Source organism: Schistocerca gregaria, chromosome 2 (genome assembly GCF_023897955.1).
Source record: "Schistocerca gregaria isolate iqSchGreg1 chromosome 2, iqSchGreg1.2, whole genome shotgun sequence".
Lineage (NCBI taxonomy): Eukaryota > Metazoa > Arthropoda > Insecta > Orthoptera > Acrididae > Schistocerca > Schistocerca gregaria.
In genome coordinates this window covers 959,554,409-959,574,599 of record NC_064921.1, presented here as the reverse complement: position 1 = coordinate 959,574,599, position 20,191 = coordinate 959,554,409, and positions in this window count along the sequence as shown.

Sequence of the window (20,191 nt, the reverse complement as noted above, 5' to 3'; positions counted from 1 at the left end):
CACGTTCATGCAATAACATTCGCCAACCTCATGCTTGAACATTCATAGCATTGTGTGAACGTGTGAAATCAAATTATGTGATGTAGGAATTGTGCAAAAGAAACGTGTGAAAAACTAAATAAGTTAAGCACACCAGACAGCTAATAAACTACAAAATAAGTCATTGACTAAGGACTTAAGTAAAAAATAGACTATCGATAAAAATAAGTCATTAGTTCTGAAATGGACAGTATATAAAGAAACAATATGTTACTTATTTTCTCCTCATAAAAATAAAAGAATAACTATATTTTACTTATTTCCTCCTTATAAAAACAAAGAATAAAAAATTGTCTTGTTGGATGTTTTCCCTTTCTTTAACATTTGTACCATTTATTAGGATAATACCTCAAAACGTGTGTATGTATATTTCTTTGTCAAAGCAATTTTTTTTATCATTTGTAAAATTTATTAGGATAATATCTCAATACTTGTGTATGTATATTTCTTTGTCAAAGTAATTCTTGGAAATAATTCTTATTTGTTAGTGTAACAATGTAGAAATGAGTGTCTAGAAACAAAAACATTTTACTTGTACGTCATATTTAGAAAATGTGTTAGGAATAGATTTTACTCAATTACTACATTTATAAAAAAAATATTTCTAAGAAAATCGATGTGAAAGACTCATCACTTTCGAAAACAAACTTCTTAAAAAACAAACTTCACACTTAAATAAAGAAAGAAAATAATTAAAAATTAATAATAGCATAAAAATATTCTTCTCTTGTCATTTTTAATTATAATGTGGAAGAATATAAAAATATAAATTAGTAATACAAACTAGCATAGAACAGAATAATGTGGCTGAACAGTGCACAACAAAATTTAGATAAATTAGAAAATTTTTGACTGACTTAGACAACGATTCAATCATTGCCTAAATTCAGTGCAAAAATTAAGTTCGAAGGGTGGTGATATGTAAGGTGTCAGGCAAATCCAACACCTTACATGAAAACCCTGACATAATAAGCAAATCTACTAGTATGTCACATAGCTCCGAATAAATCGTGACATTAAATTAACCAAAGTAATATGAGTAACGAGTGAGCAAATGGAATACAACAGACACGATATAGAACAATCAGCACCACCATGAATGCTTAGAGATTTACGCTAGGTTTGTACTTAGATATGTAGACGGGTTTTATTTTGTGTTGTTTATTATGTTCCGCCATTGCACTGATTTGTATTGTGGGCCATTATCACAAATTATTCGTTCCACTCGACCTACTTGTCTGAGAAAATGTTGTCTAAATGCTTTACTTATAGTAAGACCTGTTGCCCGTTTTAATGGTGTCAAGGTAACATGTTTAGAAGTAAGTTCCTAAACGACAAATATGAAAATATATCCATTTTTTGTGCGTGGGAGGGGCCCATCAAATCTGTTGCAGCTATTTGTTTTAATCTTTTAGGGATTATTGGAAACATAGGTGGTTTGGTTTGGAAAGTGACGTGTTTAGCCCTCATACATTTTTTGCATTTGACTAATACTGTTCTAATTCGTCTTTCCATATTAGGAAAATGGCTTGTTTGTTTTATTTTTAAAAAGCATTTCTTTGGTCGTAAGTGGCCATCACTTAAATGTGTATACCATATGTACTTATTAATTAGTTCATCTGGGATATAAATGAACCATTCATTTGTTGCAACATTTCGTCTAAAAAATGAAACATTGTTTTTTACGAGATAGTGCTGTCGAATGTCTGGAAAATCCTTACTTCTCCACTCGTGTTTGATTCCTAGTATTTCTGGATCCTTGTCCTGTTCTTTGCCTATATTTTTCAATGCTGTAGTAATGTAGTTTTCTAAAGGTACTTGTTTCAATAGCACATTGTAAACTGGGCTTGTGCTTCTTCTAAACCTATGTTATTGGATGCACACTGTGGACATCGTGATAAAGCATCTGCTAATACATTCGCTGGTCCTGGTATGTGTGTAATAGTGAAGTCAAATTCATGTAGTATTAACATCTATGTGGCTAACCTCCCATAAGTTAGTTTGGCGGATAACAGAAATTCTAATGCTTTGTGACCAGTGTATACTTTTGTTTTTCTTCCGAATAGGAAGTATCGAAAACGTTGGAAGCCCCATACAATGGCCAATGCTTCCAGCTCCGTGACTGAATAGTTTTTCTCGCTTTTTATGAGTACTCGACTGGCAAATGCAATTGTTCTATATGATCTTTGCCCTGCCTGTTCGTATTCTTGGAATAAAAGAACTCCTAAACCTGTTTTCGCGCTATCAGTGACCATACAAAAATTTTGTGTTAGATCAGGATGTGCTAAAATCGGTGCTGTTGTTAGTGCGTTTTTCACTTTTAAAAATTCTTCATTGGTTTGTTGATCCCATACCCATGGCGTATTTTTTCCAGTCAAGCACATAGGCATGGTGTTGCGAGAGAGTCGATCCAAATAAATTTTTTTATAGAATCCGATGAGACCTAGAAATCCTCTGAGAGTTTTCTTATTATGTGGAATACAGAATTCTTTGATTGCCATTAGTTTTTGTGGGTCGGGCACTACCCCTTTCTCGGAAATTATGTCCTAGAAATTTGACCTCTCGCCTTCCAAATTTGGATTTTGTTATATTTACTGTGACCCCATGCTCTTTCATGATCTGTAAAAACTGATTTAATGTGTCGTTGTGATGTTCCCAAGAGGGTTATGCTATAATCACATCATCAACATAACAAGTAATTTTTTGTAACATTTCAGGACCGAGTATGGTGTTAAATCCCCTAATAAACGCTGTTGATGATATGTTTAAACCATATGGCAATCGTTTAAACTGGTAACATCCACCGAATACGACAAATACTGTAAATTTTCTACATTCAGTGGCCAATTCTATTATCCAGAAACTACTCTGTAAATCAATTGATGAAAATATCTTAGCACTGTGGAAGTTTTGTATCAATTCCTCTAATTTTTCTGGGCGATCTGTCTCAGTGATTATGATTTTGTTGATCTGTCTGGAATCAAGCACTAACCTGATTCTCCCATCTCGTTTTTGTACAATATGGAGCGGGCTGTTATATGTGGAGGTAGCTGGTTCAATAATATCGTCATCTAACATTTTAGATATCTCCTGGAATACTTTATTCCTGTAGCTTAATGGGATTGTATAGGGTGGCACTCTAAATGGTTTGTGCTGTTTTACTTCAAACTTGTACTGAAAGTGCTTAATACTGCCAGTCTTAGGTAAAAATACCTCTGATTTATCTCGTAAACTACCCTCTAATTCTCTCTTACTGTGTTCCGAAATACCTTGAACTTCTTGCAATATTTCGTCGATATCTTTATGGACTTTTAACATGAGTTGAGGCGATTCCCCCTTTTGTGCTTACCATTCTAATTCTTCATCCTCTTTATCTCGCGTCCTTCTTAATTGTTTGTTTATAACTGGTATTTCTGCTAATTTTAGCTTTTGCTCAAAGAGAAGTGTGACATTCCCGAATGTTACGCTACCTTTCCCCATATCTATTATCGCTCGTCTCTCATTTAAAAAATCTGCAGCTATGATCAAATCTACAGTTACTTTAGGTACAATCACGAAGTTGGCTTCGATCTTTTGACCGTGACAAGAAAGAGTTAACCTTGTTTGTCTCGTAACTTCCTCAGCATTGTTTCTAATAGGACCTCTCACTTTAATCTTACGTGTTTTCAGAACTGGCAATTCCTTATTGGCATTACACTGCATGAATAAATTTTCTGAGTTCGCAATCAGTTCACTTCCGCTATCAGTTACAATATTGACTGGGATATGCTTTACCAAGGCCTTCACAATTGGTTGAATTTGAAAGGGTTGGTTCTGTTCTTCTTCCTCTTGCATCAACGAATCCTGCACTGAATCATACATGAGTCTTTTTAGGAATTTCCCTTGTGAATTCGAACTTTCTGTAGGATAAGCTTCGACTGCTACATCTCTCTCTTTTATTTCCTCTTCATTATTTATTCCTTCGTTTACGCTTTCTTCTATATCCTCTACTTTTTCCTCATCCTCATCTATCTTCTCCTTCTTCGTCGCTACTTCCACATAATAGCATCTAAATGCTCTAATTATCGCTTCATAACTTCCTTAACTATATACGTTGGGTTGTGTGCCCACTCGTAACTTATTTTCAGCTTCTGTCGACTGCGCATTATCCTCATTGAATTCGCTTTCCCTGGTTTCCATCTCAAATAGCTCTGCCATACTCATTACTTCGTCCTTTCCTCCTACATTCGTTGTGAATGCCTCTGGTAATTCATCTTCCTCGTCAGTATTCTCCCAATTAATTTCGTCCCAACACGATATTGTTATTTTCTTGTCTTCGTTTTCATCTGGTCCCTACGGATTTGTTTCTTCCTTCTTCTCTTCTCGTGATAAGATTTTTACTTCTCTGTTCAAGGTGCTGTAATTGTCCTTGGTCGGTGAGTCATTCTCTTTGGCATTGGGCGCTTAGCTGTCAATTGGAACGTTTATTGGGGTTTGGTGGTCTTTCCTCCACCTCTTTTACCTGTATTCTCTTTTCTTGTTCAGATTGTTGATAGTGGTTTCTTTGTTGATAATTTGTCGGTCTATTGGTTCTCCAGTACCCGTTCCGGTTGTCGTTTTTCCCTCTGTAATAGGTGTTGCCGTTCCTGGGTGAATTATAGTTATTGCCATATTCTCTTCTAAATCCATAACCGGTTCTTTGTTGAAATCTATTGTCATTTCTTGGTGCGAAGTCATCACATGGTTCGTAATGATTGTTTCTTCGTAATGTGTCTTGTGGATTCCACTGCTTTTTGCTTTCGTTTTCACGTGCGCTTCGTCTTTTTCTTGCGTCATCTTCCGAAAATTTGAACTCTAGTTCCCTTAGAATACCTTTAAATGCTTCGACGTCATTGTCTCCGCGACCTAGTAATGATTGCTGGTATTTCAATAGAAGCTTCATCGCGCATATTTAATCAACTCAATGTATGGTACATCTAAGCATTGATTTTTCTTTGCCATTAATTCGAAAAATTTCACGGGACCCTTCTCTCATGAATTTTCAAAATATGGGTTCTGTAATAATTCGTACTTCACTCTTTCGATGCTTCGCTGGACCAATATCGTGAGAGAAACTTTTCTCTGAAATCTTCGTACGATCGGCATGTCGCTGCAACATTCTGCATGGTTTCTGCGACTGTTCCTGACATGTGTGACATATAAAGTCTAATTTGTGTGCTAGCGTCCAGTGTTCTTGTAATCTTACACGGAATTGATCAATAAAAGTTCGTGGATGTAATGAGTTTCCTTCTCTAAAGTGTTGAAATTTTCTGACTGTGAGGAAATGATCGTTGTCGTACTTCGTCATAGTTCCATATGAAATTCGCGATTATTCGCCACTTTTGTTTCTGATCATTACTCGTTCTTTCCGGTTGGGATAGATCCATTGGATATTGTCCACTGTAACTTTCGCCTACCCTTGCGCAGTATCGTTGGAGTGGTACGCAATAATTTTCTTCCATCTGTTGTGAACGTGTAGCTGAATGCATTGCACTGTACTCTTCGCGACCTGGCTTTCCATTGTCACGTATGTTACTTCCCGTCTGTGATTGGAATCGCAAATGTGTAATATCTTCGTTAACTGATTGTGTTTCCGGTGCTGTTACAGATACGGATGTGGTTACAGACTCTGTGCTTGTTCAATTCTGTTCACTACGCTCTTCAATGGTTTGCAGCAACTCTGCTCGCAATTTCTGAAATTGTCGCTTCGTTTGCGCTTCTATTTTGACTATGCGGTTATCATATCTTTTCAGCGCTGCTTTTGTGATACGTTTGTGTAACACACTGTTTTCAACAATTTCACGCGCTGTACCTGCTGCTTGTCTAGTAATTACGTTTATCTGTTTCTTTAGTTTCTTGACTTCTCCCTGGCTGTCGTTACGTAATGTTTTGATCTCGTCCTGAATGTCATTACGCAATGTTTGTACGTCCGATTGTACCTTGTCAATGTCTGTTCTCAATTGATTATAACCTGTTATTTAGTTTCCTATCACTTCTCGAGATTCTTTTGCCTCGTCTTCAATATGACTTAGGTGTAACTGAATTTTTTTGTTTTGTTCTTTAATCTCACGCATTTGTCTCGTGGTTTCTGCATGGTGAATTTGAATTTTGTTCGCTATGTCTTTATTTTGCCTTGTCATGGTTTCCGTAATTTCTTGTAATAATTCTGCCAGATTGGTGGGTCCTATTGCCTTTTCTTCCGACGTCTTACACTCTGTGTTTTCGCCCAAGTGTTGGTTTGCAACCGATGCATTGAACTGTGCTGTGACACGTTTCTGCTCGCATTCCTTGTACTCTGTGGTGAGGGAGCTCTGATTACTTGTACTATGGATTCTACGTATTCAAGACGCAAGTTAGAATCCTCATTGGCTGTCTCTCTACTTTCCTGCTCCTCTGTCGTATGCTGACTTATGTTTTCTATGTCTTGACGTACATTATCCTTGTTATGGTGCGTTATATGTCCTATTTCTCGCGATACTGTATCGTCTGTTGTACTGTCCTCCATTCTCTGTCCATTTTCATGCTGGGTCTCTACCTCAATTCGGTCAAGGTCTCGATTTGCCATTGCTAATCTTTCGGAATCCCTTATTTTCTGCTTTAAAAGCAATTCAAGCGCCCTACTTCTAGTCAACATGCGCTCATACGACCTCACGTGTTTGATAAACTTTTTGTACACACGACTTGACAAACCATTCACTTACTTGTTGGGTCAGAACCAATATGTCAACGATGTATCCGCCACCTGTATGCTTGCATTGGAGAGAAAGCTTAATTCTAACAATATTAAAATTCATAACTTAATTATGCTATTGTCTCTGCCAGACTCACTTCAAATTGAATAATTTTAATATCTATCGCTGCAGTTACTGTTTTCGACTATGTATAACTTTAGAAAAAATAATTTTTTTTACTACATAAATTTTTCAACAGGATATTTTTCTGACCTAGTTAGGCATGTGGTCGACCTTCAGTCATGGTATTTTACCATCCCGACAGGGTCGCCATTTTCTAACATTATATGTGGTGTCTGTTTGTTCTATATCGTGTCTCCATTCCACATTCATGCAACTACGCTCTGAGCGTGTTTTTTAGGGAATTGACTAGTTTGAACGTGGGACCTGTTGCTGGTAAGGGGACGCCAGACCACACATGACATGTGGAATTCAGAATAGTGCAGTGAGACTAGCGGTGTTATAACCAAATACTTAATGATTTCAGCGTCAGCTCCACTGCACTCCCTGTAAAAGAATCTTAATACTAACTAAATTTAGTGGAAGAGGTTCAGGGCTTTCCTATTTTTAGTTAGCTCGTAAAATAACGTCGAAAAAGCAGTTAAGATTATCATTGGAAATGTTATTCTACTCACAAAACATTGTTTATAAATTGCACTATTGATAAAAGGAAATGTTTTAATACAGGATGGTAAAAACCAACCGTGTTCTACAAAAAAGGGAACGAATATTCCCTGAATGGGTTTCCAAGTTATACAATGGATCGATGGATGACCTATGCGATACCACAACTATAATCTAGGTTTGAATTAAGTTTCACAAAAGAGAAAACTATCAAAATGGTTTACAGTGACCCTCAATTATCTTTATTTACTTATCGAACTTGTCGTAAATTACAGTGGCTGATGTGACTTCTCAATAACTATATAACAGAAAAATCATCGCGTTCCAGATTTTTTCTTTAAGTGGCAAATGTGAACACCATGAGCTTTAATTGACGATCGACACTAGTATTACGCAAAAAGGGAGTGTAACAGATGAGACTTCGTCAGTTCTGAGTGAAGCTTTTTGCGCGGTTATGCGGCGTCGCGTGCGTTCATTACCTTGTCGGTGTTCATCAGGGGGCGGCGGGCAGCACAGCTGCGCTCACCTCACTGTCTCGGAAGCAATTCTCTCCTAACTTCTCCTTTCTACAATTTACCGAAGTTGGTTTAAAAAAACTATCTTGCTGTGTTTTCATTTGACCAATCAGTTTCTCAATGTTAACCTTAAGCTCCGCCTACAAAAATTCTGTCTATCCAATGAGAAACGTTATACTTTTCGTGGTGGGGCAATGTTTTTAAAGTTTGCAACGTGACAGGGACGCGAAAAAGTCTCACGCTAAAACGTGCAGCTGGTGTGGTCCTTTTAACGTTATCGTAAGATCTATACTGTTCCTCTGGAGAGCTCTACCTTTTAACATGGGCTGGGGGGTGGTTCTAACGTAACAGAGACGCGAAAAAGTCTCACGCTAAGGCTCTAGCTTTTAACATGGCCTGGTGGGGTGGTCCTAACGGTTAGCTGGCGACGTGGGTGTCCGTTCCTTATCGTAGGGCCATCTAACTCAACACGGTTCTGCTCTCGGCTTCTTTTCTCGTTTCTCCCCTCGGAACTGCGTCTGTCTCACGGTGGGAAGGTATGACATGCATTTAGGCATGCTTTTGTTAGTCTGTGGTATTCGATTTGCTCAATTGTTACTCGTATTACTTTGATTAATTTAATGATCGATTTATTCGGAGCTATGTGACATACTACTGGATTTGCTTATCATGTCAGGGTTTTCATGGAAGGTGTTGGATTTGCCTGACACCTTACAACCATTCTGCACATACACTATGTGATCAAAAGTATCCGCACACCAACAAAAAATACTTTTTTCGTATTAGGAGCGTTGTGCTGCCACCTACTGCCAGGTACTCCATATCAGCAACCTCAGTTGTCATTAGACATCGTGAGAGAGCAGAATGGGGCGCTCCGCGGAACTCACGGACTTTGAACGTGGTCGAGATTTCCAAATTCCTAAACATCCCTAGGTCCACTGGTTCCGATGTGATAGTGCAGTGGAAATGTGAAGGGACACGTACAGCACAAAAGAGTACAGGCCGACCTCGTCTGTTGACTGACAGAGACCGCCGACATAGTAAGAGGGTCGTAATGTGTAATACGCAGACACATATCCAGGCCATCACACACGAATTTCAAACTGCATCAGGATCCACTGCAAGTACTATGACAGACGGGAGGTGAAAAAACTTGGATTTCATGGTCGAGCGGCAGCTCATAAGGCACACATTACGCCGGTAAATGCCAAACGACGTCTTGCTTGGTAAAAATTTCGAAATTTGTGGTAAGGTCTTATGGGACCAAACTGCTGAAGTCATCGGTCCCTAAGCTTACACACTACTTAATCTAACTTAAACTAACTTACGCTATGGACAACACACACACCCATGGCCAAGGGAGGACTCGAACCTCCGACGGGGGGAGCCGCGCGGACCGTGACAGAGCGCCTTGACCGCGAGCCTTCCAAGCACGATCCTCGCTTTGTGTAAGGAACGTAAACACTGGGTGACTGAACAGTGGAAAAACATTGTGTGGAAAGACGAATCACGGTACACAATGTGGCGATCCGATGGCAGGGTGTGGGTGTAGCGAATGCCCGGTGAACGTCATCTGTGGCAAACTCGGCGGCAGTTCCTAGGAAGAGGTGGCGATCTGGACCTTGAAAGTTAGTTGAAAGTATAGTGAACCCCTTTTCTTACCTACATCAAGTCCAGTCACCTGACTAAAGCAGTACCCAATAGGAGTGCAGCATTCTAGGGGTGGAGGGTGCTAGGTCATGAATGAACACCGCGCTGATAGTGGGAAAATGTGGAACTTCTCATTTGATCATTGAATATTGAAACTGTAAATTCACTTATTTAATATGATTAAAACTGAAATGGAATTAAGTACTTAGGTAACTGATAGGTCAGATACGCAGTGTGGGTGTTAGTTTAGTTAGCATATGTACAGAAGACTATGTACGGCGTGTGTATGGAGGTGGCGGCCGAGAGTGTTTGACGCAAGCTGTCGGACGCCCGTGGGCCGGTGGCGTGGCGCGAGAGAGAGCAGACGATCTTGTGTCATCAACTGACGTCACGGCAGCGTCCTCTGGTGACCACGATATGAATTAAGCCAGTTGGGCTCTGGAGCTCGCGGTGAACACACTGTATACGGCCATCTAAAATATGGGTACTTGTGTCATGACCTGACGTCGCAGTGGCGTCCTCTGGTGACACCGATATGAACTAAGCCAGTTGCGCTCTGGAGCTAATGATGGATACATCGGGTGAAGCCATTTTGAATGACGGTACTTGTGTCATCAGCTGATGTCAGGAGAGCGCCCTCTGTTGGCACTGATATGAACTAAGCCGGTCCAGACCCAGTGGAGAGCACACCTGTTTGAAATTGGTTAAATAATAAAAATAAGTCCCGCTTTCCTGGCATTTTCCTAGGTGTGACGCATTAGCCTCTTGTAATTAGAACTTCCCGCCATTTTCTGGGGGGAGAGGGGTTAGGTTAGTGGAGGTAGCCCATTTGACCTCCTTCCCGCAGAAATTCAAACTTCCCGCCGCAATACGCCATCTTGGATGACGTCATCACCGCCATCTAGGATGACGTAATCGGCGCCATCTTGGATAGTGGTACTTTGTCCAAAAATCCCCCTTGTCCCAATACTTGTGATGTACTTAGGTTAGTTAGGTTTAAGTACGTCTAAGTTCTAGGGGACTGTCGACCTCAGATGTTAAGTCCCATAGTGCTCAGAACCATTTGAACCTCTATTTGTATGCTGGGCGCAGCTGCTTCGTGTGTCTACAACGCGATTTTGCAAACGTCTCTACGGCACCGCTTCTTCAGAGCTCTACAGACGGATACTTTCTCTTATAGCCGATTGCGCTTCGCAGTTGAAAGCTGTGAAAAGTACTACGAGGTATCAGGGATTTCTTTAAGTTAACTCGGCTGTAGTACTGTGTTAGTAGTAAAGAATAAATTTATTAAAACTTCATGCATGATGCGTAATTTTTTCACGTATCTGAGTATGCACGCAGCCATATGTGTCGTACAATGACATTTGTGTAGATACATTTAGCAGCAGACATGGTTTGCGAAATATATTGCGATGGAGCTAAATTTACACGTCATGTATGATGCGGCAGTTTTTATGTGATTATGACGCCTATCTGATATGATTTTGTAGGTACATTTAGCGGCTTATATGGGTACTGTATGGAAAATGGGTTGCGAATAGACTTGTAGGAAAGACGTAATAAGTGTAAACGTCACGCAAAGTGTGACAGTTAATCACGCAACTGTTTGTGACGTCATATGTTCCAGACTACAATAGGCAGGTTATTCTAACCCTCACAGCGATTGTTGACTGACAGTAAGGGATATACGTGCCGAGTTTAGTAGAAATCGGTCCAGTGGTATAGGAGGACATGTTAGAACATACATACACTGATGTCCAAAATTAAAGCAACAAACACCGACTTACGAGTTCTGTGTACAATTCACGATGTAATCATACAAAACTGTCGACAGATGCCCTTAGGATCGTGTTCTGCTAAGAAGGTGGCATTCCGGTCAACGGACAACCACACCAGCGATGACGTCAGGGCATCTATCAAACCGGGTAGTGTTTGCCTGGTAGTTCCTCATCCACAACTGCTGTGTACACAGTCACAGACGGTGCAGTATCGCACATAGAAGACGCCTGCTAGACTTTTTGCTGCGGAGGGCCATGCGAAGAATGGAAGCAGGACAGTCGTAAACTGATGTGGCCCAATGGCTTAATGTGAATCGTTCTGTCGGATGTGGCGACAGTTTATACAGACCGAAATTGTATCCCGAAGACTAGGGCAGGGCCGACCATTTATGACATCAGAAAGAGAGGACCGTTATTTGGTTTTAAGCGGACGACGATACCGCCGTAGTAGTGCATGGCAACTGGCATCTGATCCCGCAGTATCCACTGGACATGGTGTATCGAGGCAAACGGTGTACGAAAGGCTTTGGAAGAGTGGCTTTTACTGTCGGAGATCCACTGTATGTGTTCCTTTGGCGTGTCTTCACAGTAAGGAAAGTCTAGAGTGGAGTCGTCCGTGAGTCGAATAGTGGGCAAATGTTCTTTTCACACAAGAGTTTCGATCTGATCTGGAGTGTGACTCTCGACGGATTCGCATCTGAAGGAAAGTGAACTCGGTTTCTGGACTCAAACATTGAAGAAAGAGACCGATATCGTGGAGGATCCCTGATGGTGTGAGCAGGAATTATGTTAAGCATACAAAATTGTAAGGGTGACCGCCAATGTTTAACTGCTGTCACGTATCATGCCGATACCTTGGGACTTCATGAGCGGTTGTTGCGATGTGCTGTAGGCCCAGATTTCGTATTAGTGAACGATAATGCTCGATCTCGTAGAGCAGACAGTTGATGGTTTCTTCTAAACGGAAGATTTTTCACGCATGGCGTGGCCTGCTGGATCTCCTGATTTGGATTCTATAGACCATGTTTAGGATGCACGGGGAGACGGGTTGCATCACGTCAGTTTCCACCGACCACTATCCAGGACTTGCGAGCAGCTCTGCAGGAGAAATGGGCGTTATTGCCTCAACATGAGGTTGATAACATCATTCACTGTATGCCCCGTCGTTGTCATGCCTGTATTGCTGCGAGAGGTGTTCACGCCCCGCCGGCCGCGGTGGTCGAGCGGTTAAGGCGCTCAGTCCGGACCCGAGCGACTGCTACGGTCGCTGGTTCGAACCCTGCCGCGGGCATGGATGTGTGTGATGTCCTTAGGTTAGTTAGGTTTAAGTAGTTCTAAGTTCTAGGGGACTGATGACCACAGATGTTAAGTCCCATAGTGCTCAGAGCCATTTTTTTGTTCACGCCCCATACTGAGCACATTAACCAGTTGTCAGAAAGTGTATGGAAATCGTTACGTTGCAAAAAATGAAGAAAATTTTTTCTACCTCTATGTATGTTGCAGTTGTTTAGGTTCTGTGTTCTTCACGTAGTTTCTACTTAACTATCACCTATGTATACTGTTTTGTGTCAAAATAAACACAACCTTGCAAAACTTTCGTTTCTTGCTTTTTTGTGGACACCAGTGTACATACATACATCAATTTTTGTAATGTGGGTGAATGGACTGACGGAAATGGAGAGTGTTACACGACGATCGCCTTATTCGAATGATACCAAACTCATCCTCCAGGATTTCCATGTCCGCGAGAAATGTTATGCTCAGGGGAAATGCACGCGCAGCTAATCGCTTATCGTTGTCTTTCCTACTTTGAGAAAGGTATAACCATTATGTGATGGAACTCGTAGCGTTGTAGCGACAGATCGGCCAGACAGTTGGCCATAGAGCAATCAACAACTGCAGATCGCATGGTAACGTGATGGACTCGGGATAAGAGTCTGGCAAGAAGAACAGACACTGTTTCCCCCAGAAGGACTACATTACGAGAAGATCATAGGATCGTTCGACAGACTAATGCGAACACACGGATGACAAAAGCTGAAATACTGGCAGAGACTACAGGAACAGTCAGGTGGGACACTGAGTGGCATTCTGTGATGTTCAGTGACGAGTCTCGCATCCACCTGTGGGGGACAGACAGAAGCCAATGTGTCCACAGAAGACCTCGCGAAAAGTTACGGTCATCAGCGATACTCGAGACCCACACCTCTCGAACTGCATGCTAGCAAAGCTGGTCCAGTAATTGACGAAGGAAGGCAGAATACTCGCCAGTATATAGCGAGACTTGTAAACCATGTTGTAATACCCGTGACGAAAGTACCACATGGCAAGTTCCAACAGGGTATTTCAAGATACTACAGTGTGTGTGTGTGTGGTCTTCAGTCCTGAGATTGGTTTGATGCTACTCTATCCTGTGCAAGCTTCTTCATCTCCCAGTACCTACTACAACCTACGACCTTCTGAATCTGCTTAGTGTATTCATCCCTTGGTCTCCCTCTACACAACAGTGTAGTCACATAATAAAAGCCTTGAGAAATGTATAGATCATTGACTGGCCTACTCGGTCCTCTAATTTATCATCCACAGAGGATGTGTCGGATGCAGAGGGAAGACGTGTACATTCATATCTGCCTCCACCCAGCAAATTTCCTGAACTGACACGGCATGAGCTTATGACATCGCAAGAAATTGCTGAAGACGACATTCAGGCTGTTTGCTTTATATATATATATATATATATATATATATATATATATATATATATATATATATATATATCTCGACACGATATCGACCTTTTGCGCAACTGGTAAACGGTCCATTTTAATACAGGTAATGTATCACGAAGCAAATACCATCCGCTCTGGCGGAATGTTACGTGGTACCACGTACTTATGCGTTTGTTACTACTACAGCGCCATCTATCACAAAGAGAAAAAAATGGTCCAACTAAAACATTCATATTTCTTTACGTACTAAACGAATATGTAATAAAAAATGGGGGTTCCTATTTAAAGAAAAAAAGTCGCATTTGATATCCGTTTGACCTATGGCATCGCCATCTAGCGGGCCAACCATGGCGCCATCTGGTTTCCCCCTTCAAGCTAGACGAGTTTCGTTCTTTGTTGTTTTTTCGTTTGATGCTTATTTCGTGAGATATTTGGCCCTGTCACTATCAATGGACCAACATGCATATATATATAGTGTGTTACAAAAAGGTACGGCCAAACTTTCAGGAAACATTCCTCACACACAAATAAAGAAAAGATGTTATGTGGGCATGTGTCCGGAAAGGCTTAATTTCTATGTTAGAGGTCATTTAATTTCGTCAGTATGTACTGTACTTCCTCGATTCACCGCCAGTTGGCCCAATGGAAGGAAAGTAATGTTGACTTTGGTGTTTGTGTTGACATGCGACTCATTGCTCTACAGTACTGGCACCAAGCACATCAGTACGTAGCATCAACAGGTTAGTATTCATCGCGAACGTGGTTTTGCAGTCAGCGCAATGTTTACAAATGCGGAGTTGGCAGATGCCCATTTGATGTATGGATTAGCACGGGGCAATAGCCGTGGCGCGGTACGTTTGTATCGAGACAGATTTCCAGAACGAAGGTGTCCCGTCAGGAAGACGTTCGAAGCAATTGATCGCCGTCTTAGGGATCACGGAACATTCCAGCCTATGACTCGCAACTGGGGAAGACCTAGACGGACGAGGACACCTGCAATGGACGAGGCAATTCTTCGTGCAGTTGACGATAACCCTAATGTCAGCGTCAGAGAAGTTGCTGCTGTACAAGGTCACGTTGACCACGTCACTGTATGGAGAACCAGTTGTTTCCTTAGCATGTACAGCACGTGCAGGAGCTATCAGCAGGTGATTGGCCTCTACTGGTACACTTCTGCGAATGGTTCATCCAACAATGTGTCAATCCTCATTTCAGTGCAAATGTTCTCTTTACGGATGAGGCTTCATTCCAACGTGATCAAACTGTAAATTTTCACAATCAACATGTGTGGGCTGACGAGAATCCGGACGCAATTGTGAAATCACGTCATCAACACAGATTTTCTGTGAACGTTTGGGCAGGCATTGTTGGTGATGTCTTGATTGGGCCCCATGTTCTTCCACCTACGCTCAATGGAGCACGTTATCATGATTTCATACGGGATACTCTACCTGTGCTGCTAGAACATGTGCCTTTACAAGTACGACACAACATGTGGTTCATGCACGATGGAGCTCCTGCACATTTCAGTCGAAGTGTTCGTACGCTTCTCAACAACAGATTTGGTGACCGATGGATTGGTGGAGGCGGACCAATTCCATGGCCTCCACGCTCTCCTGACCTCAACCCTCTTGACTTTCATTTATGGGGGCATTTGAAAGCTCTTGTCTACGCAACCCCGGTACCAAATGTAGAGACTCTTCGTGCTCGTATTGTGGACGGCTGTGATACAATACGCCATTCTCCAGGGCTGCATCAGCGCATCAGGGATTCCATGCGACGGAGAGTGGATGCATGAATCCTCGCTAAAGGAGGACGTTTTGAACATGTCCTGTAACAAAGTGTTTGAAGTCACGCTGGTACGTTCTGTTGCTGTGTGTTACCATTCCATGATTAATGTGATTTGAAGAGAATTAATAAAATGAGCTCTAACATGGAAAGTAAGCGTTTCCAGACACATGTCCACATAACATATTTTCTTTCTTTGTGTGTGAGGAATGTTTCCTTTTACTCGCTGTCAACCCTTACAAAATGATGAAAGGAAAGAAGTTTATCGCTGACTACTTTTCAGCTGTTCAAGCAGTCAAAGTATGGCATGAGGCATGATATTACAACTGTATTACTATCTGTATTCGCGATACATTTTGCGGACAGCGTCCACATGTAGCACTGAATGTAACCGCAAAATTATATCACTGTACAACATACTCGTATAGTTCACGAGATATGACGTCATAAACAGTAAAACGCTTGAGAAACTGCCGCATCGTGCCTGGTTGCTTCTAACTCTATTCACAACACATTTTGCAGGCAGAATCCACATATGCCGTTGAATGAAGTTTTATTACATTATTCTTTCCTACCAAGACTCTCCTACAGTCATGTCAACTGAAGGAAGTCCCTGACACCTAAGAGCACGTTTGACAGCTTTCAACTGCAAAGCACATATGGCTGTGGCTGTCTATGGAGCTATGAAAAGGTGTTGCCATAGAGACGTTTACAGAATCGTGTTGAGACACTCGAAGCAGCTGCCCCCAGAGTACAGAAACTGTCTCATGGTTTCAAAGGCGTTTTCATGAGTGCATGGAAATGAAATTTTTTTCTATAGTACACTGCAAACACAGTCCATTTTTGGTTTTCGTTTTTAATTGAAAACTGATAAAATAAATACCCACGCAGTTCCAAAGTTGTCAGCTAGTACGAGAGTGTTAATAAAACATTTTCGGGTTTCAAGCCACGTCAAGTGGTTTACTGCCCACGAGCTTTCGGCAGAGATCTCCTCTGCGATTGTCAAGTGGATGACTGTCGTGTGGTTGTCGTTGCCGTGCTTATATAGCCGCGCCGTCGCTCGTGACGTCGTTTGTGACATCACTGGTGCATTCTCCCGCACCATATATGGTAATGTTTTGGCCGTGCGACCAGCGGGCCTGCTTCAACTCCCTCAACACCGCATCCCACGCTGTACTCAGCTGCAATCCACCGTCTCTTCTGAAGGTGTTGTCAGAAATTCTAATCTCTATGGCCTCGTTTATCACTCTATTCCAGAAGCCATTAGTCCATTTAATAATAGACATCTCATCGAATGCATTTCGGAGTCAGCTGCTACAGCTGACTTTTCAGGATAGCGCAGATGGTAACACCTTTCATGTTCTATGCGGCGCTATTCAATAGTGCGAACAGTCTGGCCCACATAGAACTGCCCACATCCACACGGTACCTTGTAAATTCCTGGCGTTCTAAGGTCTACATTGTCTTTCACAGGTTTCATTAATTGCCAGATCTTTGTAGGAGCCCTGAAGATTGTGTCTGTTTTATGCAACTTCAGGAGCCGACTAAGCTTCCCTGTTGTCGAACCACAAAACGGTAAGAATGCAATCTGCTTGGTGTCTTCTTCATAGGTATTCTTCCTTTGAGTGTTGGATGACACTGCTTGTGAAATCTGTTTGTTGTTGTAACCGTTTTCCTTAAAAACTTGGCGTAAGTGGCTAAATTCTGTAGGAAAATTTTCAGGGTCTGAGACGGTTTCGCCGGCCGCGGTGGTCTCGCGGTTCTAGGCGCTCAGTCCGGAACCGCGCGACTGCTACGGTCGCAGGTTCGAATCCTGCCTCGGGCATGGATGTGTGTGATGTCCTTAGGATAGTTAGGTTTAATTAGTTCTAAGTTCTAGGCGACTGATGACCACAGATGTTAAGTCGCATAGTGCTCAGAGCCATTTGAACCATTTTTGAGACGGTTTCAGCTCGATGTGCTAAGGCCCTCAGAACTGACTGTTTCTGTGCTGGGTGATGGAAGCTGGTGGCATGCAGATACCGATTCGTGTGGGTGGGCTTGTGGTAAACGCTATGACCTAGAGACCCGTTGGGTTTATGGCAGGCAAGCATGTCCAAGAACGGCAGGTAACCCTCCTCCTCTACTTCGATTGTCAAGTTTATGTGGTCGTGGGTGCTGCTGAGGTGCTCCAGGAACTCTTCTAACTTTTCTTGTCCATGTGGCCAAATGACGAAGGTATCGTCGACGTAGTGACAAAAATAGCTCGGCTTTGCAGGAGCCGTGTGCAAGGTGATGTCTTGGAAATGCTCCATAATGAGGTTGGCTACTAATGGAGCTAATGGACTTCCCATCGCCACGCCGTCAGTTTGGTTAAAATATTCCTCATCATGTAAGAAATATGATGACGTCAGAGTGTGCTTAAATACATCCACGATGGTGTCGTCAAAGAGCTGGGACAGCAAGTCAATAGAGTATGTGGTGGGGACACCCGTGAATAAAGAAACCACTTCGAAGCTAACCATAATATCCCCTTCAGAAAGTCGCAGACCTTTAATCCGATTGATGAAGTCCGCCATATTCTTTATATGGTGTCCACGGTGTCCAACGTGCGTAGAGAGTAGGCTGGCTAGATGTTTAGCAAGTTTATAGGGTGGCGATCCAATGGTACTCACTATCGGCCTCAACGGTGTGTCCTAATGCACATTCGGCAGAACCTCCTCCCCAAGGCACCAAGACCGCCCATGTTCTATGGTCTATGAGACGTCTATTGCTAAATGGACTAATGGCTTCTGGAATAGCGTGATAAACGAGGCCGTAGAGATTAGAATTTCTGACAACACCTTCAATAGAGACGGTGGATTGCAGCTGAGTACAGAGTGGAATCCGGTGTTGAGGGAGTTAAAGCGGGCCCGATGGTCGCGTGGCCAAAACATTACCATATATGGTGCGGGACCGAGCGAGGGCGTGGCTATATAAGCACGGCAATGACAACCACACGACAGTCATCCACTTGACAATGGCAGAGGAGGTCTCTGCAGAGAGCTAGTGGGCAGTAAACTACTTGACGCAGCTTGAAACCCGAGAATGTTTTATTAACGGATATCGCCGCGAAAGCATGCATTCGTACAGTAAAAGAATGTATTTGTTCGCACGTTGGTCATACTTCATACAGTCTAATGTTGATGACGGGCAACAGTTCTGAATGGAGCGAAAATTTAATTATGTAATACCCGTTATCAGATGGACATATCAACAAAGTTTCATATGTATAGGGTGTTACAAAAAGGTACGGCCAAACTTTCAGGAAACATTCCTCACACACAAATAAAGAAAAGATGTTATGTGGACATGTGTCCGGAAACGCTTAATTTCCATGTTAGAGCTCATTTTAGTTTCGCCAGTATGTTCTTCCACCTACTCTCAATGGAGCACGTTATCATGATTTTATACGGGATACTCTACCTGTGCTGCTAGAACATGTGCCTTTACAAGTACGACACAACACGTGGTTCATGCACGATGGAGCTCCTGCACATTTCAGTCGAAGTGTTCGTACGCTTCTCAACAACAGATTCGGTGACCGATGGATTGTTAGAGGTGGACCAATTCCATTGCCACCACGCTCTCCTGACCTCAACCCTCTTGACTTTCATTCATAGGGGCATTTGAAAGCTCTTGTCTACGCAACTCCGGTACCAAATGTAGAGACTTTTTGTTCTCGTATTGTGGACGGCTGTGATACAATACGCCATTCTCCAGGGCTGCATCAGTGCATCAGGGATTCCATGCGACGGACGGTGGATGCATGTATCCTCGCTAACGGAGGACATTTTGAACACTTCCTGTAACAAAGTGTTTGAAGTCACGTTTTTACGTTCTGTTGCTGTGCGTTTCCATTCCATGATTAATGTGATTTGAAGAGAAGTAATAAAATGAGCTCTAACATGGAAAGTAAGCGTTTCCGGACACATGTCCACATAACATATTTTCTTTGTTTGTGTGTGAGGAATGTTTCCTGAAAGTTTGGCCGTACCTTTTTGTAACACCCTGTATATGACTGATGCTTTATGGTGTAGTACTTTTGAATTCCGTCCATGAAGTAGGGGTTTCAACAATCTGATAGGCTCCAGAACCTTACCAGTAATACTGACATCTCATACGTTTCTGTGTTTAAGTATAGAACGTTTGCGTTTCTGTGGATAGCGCGTCCAATTAGCGAAATAAAGCCCCGTCGGAATGATTTCACTGAGTTGCCGCTGTTAACCTGTTCTTCGTTTTGTACCCAAATACGTACTGTCAACAGTAATCCGAGCTATCTGATCGAAAGAAGCGTGCAG